Source organism: Orycteropus afer, unplaced genomic scaffold, assembly GCF_000298275.1.
Source record: "Orycteropus afer afer isolate SDZICR_OR568_19922 unplaced genomic scaffold, OryAfe1.0 scaffold00119, whole genome shotgun sequence".
Taxonomy (NCBI): Eukaryota; Metazoa; Chordata; class Mammalia; order Tubulidentata; family Orycteropodidae; genus Orycteropus; species Orycteropus afer.
The window spans coordinates 1,275,064-1,284,434 of record NW_006921706.1 but is presented as its reverse complement, the minus strand read 5'-3'; positions in this window follow the sequence as shown (position 1 = coordinate 1,284,434).

Sequence of the window (9,371 nt, the reverse complement as noted above, 5' to 3'; positions counted from 1 at the left end):
TAAAATAAAAATGAATTTTTCCTGAAGAAAAAATCCAGTGAGTTCTGAAAACATATCAATCAGACTCATTAAGAAAAAAATAGGGTTTTATTTTGGTGTGTGTATGTGGTATGTACATTTGTATGTGTGCACACATGTCAGTTCATATCTGTAAATATGTTAAAAAGACAAAGCATGTTTACTTATACAACCTCTGTCTGATTCTTTTATGACCTACTCTGATTTATGTTATATGACTTATTTCACAACACTTTTAATTCTGATATGCTATAAAACACTTTTTAAATTTATTCATAGGTCAACAACCTCTCATTCATTTTAGATTATTACATTTGGGTAACAGACTCACAAAGAGGCTAATGTTTCTATACATAATTTTAATCTCTTCCCATTCTTTGTTGTTGTTGTTGTGATTCAACATAGCAACCCATCCTTGGGTTTCTAAGGTGGTATCACTACAGAAGTAGATTGCCCAACCTTCCTTCTGAGGAGTGGCTGGTGGGTTTGAACTGCCAGCCTTCTGGTTAGCAGTCAAGTGCCTTAGGCACTACGCCACCAGAACTCCTTCCCATTCTTTAGGTAGTAATAGTAACTTTACTTAATTTTTATCCTCAGTTTTCTAAGTATGATTTTCTTATTAGTTAATAATGTATATTTGACTGAAATTTTAGACTATTTAGAAAATAGCCAAGGAACACCTTTAAACAAGCATCCCAAGAGAGCCAGGTAGAAGTGGACTATGAGATCATGGGGGTTCAGTGGTAGAATTCTCACCTTTAATGCAGGAGACCCAGGTTTGATCTCTGACCAGTGCATCTTAAGCACAGTCACCAACTCATTTGTTATTGGAGGCTTGAGTGTTGCTGTGATGCTGAACAGGTTTCTGTGGAGTTTCCAGACTATGGCAGACTAGGAAGAAAGCCCTGACAACCTACTTCGGAAAAATCAGCCAATGAGAACTCTGTGGGTCACAGGAATCAATCCTGTTGTGCATGAGGTTGCGGTTGCCATGAGTTGGAAGCCAACTGGACAGTAGCTAACAACAACATATTTATATGGTATTTTTAAGTTTTCAGCGTGCATTTTTGTAAAGCATGATGACAATTAACTTGAATCACTATCACTAGTGAAAATTCAGATAATATATGCAAATTTGGATTAGTAAAAAGACCCATCCTCTCACTTATTTACATAGTATAAAACCTGCATTTACGTACAGTATGAGGATTTAATATGTAAGCAGACACAGCAGGAACTACAATCCCTCCCCCATGTAAATATATGTCATTCCGTATATACAAACTACCTTTATAACAAAACAAAGATTAGATAAAATTGGTCCGAACATCATAGTACACTATTGTATGTTTATAAAAATGTTATTTAAGTATTTTCAACTACTATCTTGGGACTTGAACCTTAGTAATTATATTTATTACATCAGATTTAGAAAATTATTTAAAACCCAGTATTAATGATAAAAGTTAAAATGATTTTCCTGTATTATTTTTGGAGGGAGTACAAAAATTATTAATAATGAAAATAGCTATATCTTGATGATACAGCAAAAAATAAAAATATTTAAGTAGTAAGAATGTATATTTCCCTGTCTATAATCTATAAAGTATTATAATTGGAAAGTTTTATTTCAAATAAAGCCTGCAAGAAAAATGAAAGTAATAGTATTTACAAACACAGACACACAATAAACTTGTTTCTGTGGAATCATTTCTAATTTACAACAACCCTAAAAGACAGAGGAGAATTGCCCCATAGGGTTTCCAAGGCCGTAATCTTAGAAGAAACAGACTGTCACATTTTTCTCCTGTGGAGCAATTGGTGGCTTCACCCTGAGAACCTTCAGGTTAGCAGCTGAGCACTTAACCACTGTGCCACAAAAATTTCTCTAGACATTCTGTATTTTGTTTAAGTGATGATTCATCTCAACAGATCAACAATTAGTTTGTTAGCTAGAAACAACAACAGAGTCAGAGCACCACTTTAACTGGAAAACTAAAACCAAACCCACTGCTAGCGAGTCATTTCTGTCTCATAGTGATCCCCACTGGGTTTCCAAGGCTGCAAATCTTTATGGAAGTAGACTGCCCCATCTTCCTTCCATGGAGTAGCTGGTGGGTTTGAATTGCCAACCTTTTGGTTAGTATTCAAATGTCTTAGGCACTGCACCACCAGAACTCCTTCACTTTAACTAGAGGAGAAATAAATTAGCTTGTTGAACATAGATCCATGTTCTGAACCCACAATTATATAACACCTAAAGTTGTCTTTTCGAATGACTCAAAAAACTAACATGATAGTGTCTGGATGATTTTCTGTGGGAAAATTTATTTGAGAAGGTATTCCATGGATAGCAGTCTCTGTTTCACAACTGATCCCCTTTTAAAACAAAGTGTTTTTATTTTTTTAAAATACACCAGTAATTGCTCTAACTACAGTCCGTTAAACATGACACTAAATTAATTAGAGTATCAAAAGCTTACTTAAAATTAACCTTTGAAAATAAGTAAAAGCAGTTTTGATTAGGGGAGTTTTGGATTGACTTTTTCTGGTAAAACTCATGGATAAATGAGTAAAGATCTCTTTATCACCATGCCCAACATGTTGAAATCACAGTTGTTTTAAAAGTTAGCTGTTATGACATCCCGTGCATACTGTTTTTTCCTTAGGACAGACCTCTAGATTTGGGGTCCACAATTCATGAATCAACCTCTGATTCTGTGAAATCCCCATAATTTTGTTGGGGGAAAAACACTTTTAAAGGAAGGTGGTTCATAGATTCAAGTGTTCATCAGATTCTCAAAAGTCTGTGACCTGAAAAGCCTCAATACCCAGTAGACATCATTGTCACTTGGAAGGTAAGAAAGTGAAAAACTGGAATCTCAGAGAGCTATCAGAGTGCTAGCAGACCAGGTTTGAGTGTCTGTATCCAACTGATTTTCATACTGATAGGAGCTCTGGTAGCATAGTGCCTAAGGCACTTGACTGCTAACCAGAAGGCTGGCAATTCAAACACACCAGCCAGTCCTTGGAAGGAAGGTTGGGCAATCTACTTCTGTAGTGATACTGCCTTGGAAACCCAAGGAGGGGTCTTTATGAGTCGGGTCCCACTCAATGACATTTAACAACAACAACGACAATACCCCTTGAATGCCTTAAACAGGTTTCAGGAGAGGATACTCCTACCGGAGATGCATGGTCCACAAAAGGCTCCCCCAGCTGCGCACATGCTTCTAGGTAGCTGTACAGCCCACCACCACCATCTATGGACTGAAATGGGTACCAGGCACAGTAGCCAATGGGCAGAATTACCTGTGCTCTGGTTAGTGATTACTCAAGAACTACACCCAGTGCTCCTGGGCAGTAATGAAAGGCTTCACACACTGGATATTACAATAGGAAAATGATAATCAAGAAGTTACTGGAAGGCCTGTATGGGGGCAGAAGTTGTAACAAGATATATGGGATAAGTTACAACAAGCTGGGTGATTGTGTACCACGTCCCAGCATATGCCACCAATTCTCCCATAGGCAATGTAGAAGGAGACACCATAGCAACTATAAAAGCCCTCACCCCTCTGATAGCCAGGACATTGCCATATGGATACACAAAAAGGGACGGTACTGAGGTGTCCAAAGGCCCTGGAGACTAGCACAAAAAGGGGGACTGGCTGTTACTAAAAAAGGAGGTTGAGTTTCCTATTGAGTCATGTCCCACTTGCTGCCTTAAATGCCCTTTTCAACTTAAGAATACATCTGGGTAACCTTTGCAAATTTTGTGAGTAGATTATATGGTACTTCTTCACAAAAGCAAAGGATACAGATTTGCCCTTACTTATGTAGATACTTATAGTGGGCTATGGCAAGCTTTTCCTACTACAAGGGCGATGCAGGCCACTAACATTTCAGGCCTTATTCAGCTGATTGCAATGTATGGCACAGCTACAGCAGCCCTAGTTGCACAGTGGTTAAAGCGCTCATCTGTGAACTAGAAGGTCATCAAATTCACCAGCCACTGTGTGAGAGAAAGATGAGGCAGTCTGCTTTTGTAAAGATTTACAGCCTTCGAAACTGTACTATAGTGTTTCTACCAGTGAGAATTGACTCAGCATTGAATTTTATTTATTTATTTATTTTAAGGCACACCTGGAGAGATTAATAGTGACCAAGGGTCTCAGCGTACTGGAGGTCTTGTCCAGCAATGGGCAGAAAAATCAAGGCATCAGCTGGCTTTTCACCTGCCCTATAAGCTCTGATAGACTAGTGCCTAAGGCACTTGACTGCTAATCAGGAGGCTGGCGGTTCAAACCCACCAGCCACTCCTCAGAAGGAAGATGGGGCAATCTACTTCCCTAGTAATACTGCCTCAGAAACCCAAGGAGGGGTCGCTATGAGTCGGGGCCGACTTGATGGCACATAACAACAACAACAACATAACTCTTAAGGGAGCTCTGGTGGTACAGTGCCTAAGGCACTTGACTGCTAACCAGAAGGCTGGCAGTTTAAACCCACCAGCCAGTCCTTGGAAGGAAGATTGGGTGATCTACTTCCATAGTGATACTGCCTCAGAAACCCAAGAAGGGGTCGCTATGAATCAGATTTAACTCCACGGCAGTGAGTTATAACTCTCAAGAGGCAGAATTAATCAAAAAAAAAAATGGCCTGGTTTAAGTAGCAAATGAAAGTCCTAATGGGTTTCTCTACCCTGTGTCCTTGGGCAGTAGTTCTCCCTAAGGATTTGGCAGCTCTAAATGAAGCTCCCACTGTGAGAGGGTGGTCCTCATGTGAACAACTAAGTGTGGAGCCATCCCCAGACCAGTCTATTACGTTATAGAAGACCAGCTGCGTTATGCCGGAACTGGACTCTACCAGACGAGTCCTATCTCTCAGGATGTCGATAAACATAAGCTCTGGACAGGGGAAAATAGATTGGGGTATCCAGTGGCAGTCCCAAGTGAGTGAGTGGAATTCCTACTCTCTAGTTTTAGACTCCATGCTCCTCACTGGCTTTGAGTTTGAGGTGAGTAGGTGGCATTGACATAGGTCACAGCCTATGTTGTGGGAACACCAGTTGCAATGGTAAGGTGGATCCTGCCTTCCTCATTGATAATAACTGTTTCAAAAAGAGATCCCTTGAGCACAAGGTGTGGTACACCCAGCCAGGAAAATTCCATTAGCCTCTGAAGTTTTGACAGGTGAGGTAATAATAATAATAATAATGACAATAAAACCTCACTACTGTCGAGTCAAGTCAACTCATAGCGACCCCTCCTTGGGTTTCCAAGGCAATATCTCTATGGAAATAGATTACCCAGTCTTCCTTCCGGGGAGTGGCTGGTGGGTTTGAACCACCACTGTTCTGGTGAACAGTCAAATGCCTTAAGCACTATGCCACCAGAGCTCTTGAGGTAATAATACAAGTCATATATTAATAGAAAATAATGACTGTTCCATATATGTACCTAATATGTTTCTTTCTTTCTACTAAAAACTTATTTACTTTTCTCTCTTCTGCACCTCTTCTGATTCTATTTGGAAAACACCGGAAAACACATTTCTGTCCTGGGCACGTCACGTTGCCCATATAGCAAATCAGTTTGATTTTTGGGTAAGTGGATTAATGCTCTTTAGCAGCCAAGGAGCTCTCCCTGGTGGATTCCACCTTTGAAAGTCCAGTCCTAGATAACTGAACAAAGAGGTATGAGTAGTACCTTAAGCACTGGGGATATCACTACATATTCTGTAAATATGTGGAGAGTAGATGTCACTGTTCCAAGGCACAGAATAATCTTCTCTGGTCTGGCATCACAAGAACAAGCTATAGATATAAGTAAGAAAAAAACCCAACAACCTAATAATGGAAACTTTTTTGTTCCAAATGTTGGCAATATTAATCTTATGGCCAAAATTGAGATGCTACGAAAGTTTGTTACCACTGCCCTAAATGACACTGAAGCTGGGCTAACTGCTTTTAACAAAGAAACTGCTGCCTTGCAAAAGGGTGCTTCAGAGCAGAATGGCTTTGGTCATGATAACAGCGGCCCAAAAAGGCACCTGTGCTTTATTAGAAATTGAATGTTGTGTGTTTATTCCTGATAATGCGTGCATCATAAACCACTCCCTTATTTTCTCACAAGCCCAAATAGACCACCTAGAAGGTATGGGGGGGATGACACCTGGTAGGCAAATCAAGGGGTGATTCTCTGGAAAAAAAATACCATTTGGATTTCTTTGCATCATAAGTGGGATCATTTTTTGCAATTGCTTATATTGCTGGTGTGGTATATGTTTGCTGTGTTTGAACAAATTATGAAAAAGGACTCTACACTTATCTTCCACACCCATCCTGTCAGTTCAGGGAAGCTTGGAAGCTGTGGATGCGGAGATTGTAAGAGCCGGGCAAGAAGGGGTGGATCGTGTAATTGAAGCATATCCAAAGTAGGTCCTGCCGCCATGGACTCCGGGATTGAGCAAGAGTAAATGAACAAACAGTAACCTCATCCCATAGTTGTTGTTACCTGTTGTGGAGTTGGACCAGACTCTCCTTGGGTTTCCGAGGCGGTATCACTACGGAAGTAGATTGCCTAACCTTCCTTCCAGGGAGTGGCTGAAGGACCCACCAGCCTTCTGGTTAGCAGTCAAGTGCCTTAGGCACTATGCCTCCAAAGCTCCTCATCCCATAGTTAGACTGAGGCATTAGCTACCTCTCTTCTCTTCTCTTCTCTCGTCCCTGGAGTTAACTGCTACTAATTAATTGCCTTTAAGTGCAAACTCAGCCATCAATTAGCAAAGCTAACTCCCTAGGACTTCCTAGGACCTTTTCCCCAGTTTTTGTTGTTGTTATGTGCTGTCGAGTCGGCCCGACTCATAGAAATCACTTTTCTCTCCCTTCCCCGTTTTGCTGCTGTCACATCCTTTCCCCCTTTGTAAGTCACTCACCTTTGAGTATGTAAGTGCTAGAACCCGCAATGCATGCCAATATTATAACCTGGCTAGTTGTCAGAGCGGGAGCTCCGATAGCGTAGCGCTAAGGCACTTGACTGCTCACCAGAAGGCTGGCAGTTCAAACCTATCAGTCACTCCTCGGAAGGAAGGCTGGGCAATCTACTTCCGTAGTGCTACTGCCTCGGCAACCCAAGGAGGGGTCACTATGAGTCGGGTCCGACTCAACGGCACTTAACAACAACAACAAGTTGTCAGAGCTTCCCAGTGGTTTCACCATAGGATCTGCTGTCTTCTGTATATAAGTTTCCCCTTATTAAAAATCTTTTGTCCAATCAACTCGTTGTCCTTGCATAGATTCTGACTCAGCGACCCTATAGGACAAAGGAGAAGTGCCCCAAAGGACTTTCAAGGCTGTGAATCTTTATGGAAGTACACTACTACATCTTTCTCCAGCAGAGTGAGTGGGCTGGTGAGTTTCAACTGCTGAACTTCTGCTTAGCAGCTGAGTGCTTAACCACTGAGCCACCAGGGAGAAAATATGGAAGTTGTCAATGATTTGATGTCACTTGGATCCACAATCAATATCCATGGAAGCATAGGAGCCATAAGGTATACCAGCAAAATAACATTGCATTGGGCAAATCTGCTGCGACACACCTCTTTGAAGTGTTAGAAAGCAAAGATGTCACTGAGGACTAAGGTGTGCCTGACCCAAGCCATAGTATTTTCAATGGCCTCATATGCATGCAAAAGCAGATTGAAGGTGAATTAATGCCTTTGGATTATGGTGTTGGTGAAGAATACTGAATATACCACGGGCTGCCAGAAGAACAAACAAATCTGTCTTGGAAGAAGTGCAGCCAGAATGATACTTGGAAGGATGGTGAGACTTTGTCTTATGAATTTTGGTCATGTTGTGAGGAGGGACCATTGGAGAAGGATATCATGCTTGGAAAAGTAGAAGGCCAGTGAAAAAGAGGAAAACCCTCATCGAGATGGATTAACATGGTGGCTGCCACAGTGGACTTAAACATAGCAACAATTATGAGAACAACATGGGACTGGGCAGTGTTTCTTTCAGTTGTACATAGATAGAGTCACTGAGTAGGAAGCCACTCCAAGGCACCTTTCAACAGTTTAAATAACATGGCTTTTACTGCCTCTTTTTTTTTCTTTTTTGAATCCAACCCAAATCTTTCCAGAGCATTTTGGGGCTGCTTTACTACCCCTGACTCCTGTCTAAACTATGGTGCTGGCCAGAAGGGACACTACTAGAAAGATTGATGCCACATGGAGATCACTAAGGAATAGAAGAAGAAAAGCTGAAAGAGATGAATTTTATTTCAGAGCAGAGAGAGCCTTCCCCAGAGCCAGCACCCTAAATTTGAACTTCTAACCTTCAAAACAATGAAAAAATACTTTTCTGTTTTTTCAAGTCTTCCACTTGATGTATTTCTATTATAACAGCACTAAATAATGAAGACAGGTACATTGCGTTGCATGGTTTAAAGTGCATGGACACATAACCTTGTTCACTTGTAAAGTTGGAACTGCTCTAGTATAAATACACAAAGGAAAGGCCAGATTTATCTCCATTTACTTTCATTACCTGTTTTCTCGACATGTTAGAGATCACTCAAAATGTGTATTTTAAATAAGCAAACTATACTGAATCCAAATGAAAAATCCAATTCCAGAAATAGTCTTTATAATTTAAAATAAATCAGAGTTAACCTGCTTTCTAGAATCTATATTATGTTCCCAAAGGGCAGAATGAGCAGATGATACTGAGTGCACACTTATTTTGCACACACTGAGAAAATAATGTAGTATTCATATAATCTGGGAAGAGGAACAATTTTTGGTTTTATTTTTCATTAGTTTTTAAATGTTACAGTGATAAGGATACTAGACTTGATATTTTAGTGTCAAGAGAAATGTCTCCCAGAATGCTAGCATTTTATATGTGGATATCCTTTTGAGAAAAAACCTGATATACCTGCTGGGAGCAAATCTTTTTTTTTTTTTTTAAATCTTCTGAGAGAGCACAGAAAGCCCACCTGACCACACAATATGCAAATTAAGGAAGGGTTGTGCTATTTTTTTCTCCACTTGTGGACAGATCTCTTCAGAGGACTTTCTGAAAGGTTCATATGTAGCCACATTGATCCATCAAGAGTTCTTCTGAGCTGTCCTTTTTACCAAAATGGGATATGGAGTTATTTATTTTTCACAAATGTTGTCTCAAGATAACATCAGACAACAGCATTTCACTTTGGATTCAGCTTTGGTGATCTCTCAAAAACAAAAGACATAAACTGACCTTGTATTTTTAGACAACCCAAACGATCTTACTAAATCTAAAGAAGATAAATGGTGGTGATAGAGTTTATTTATTTATTATTATT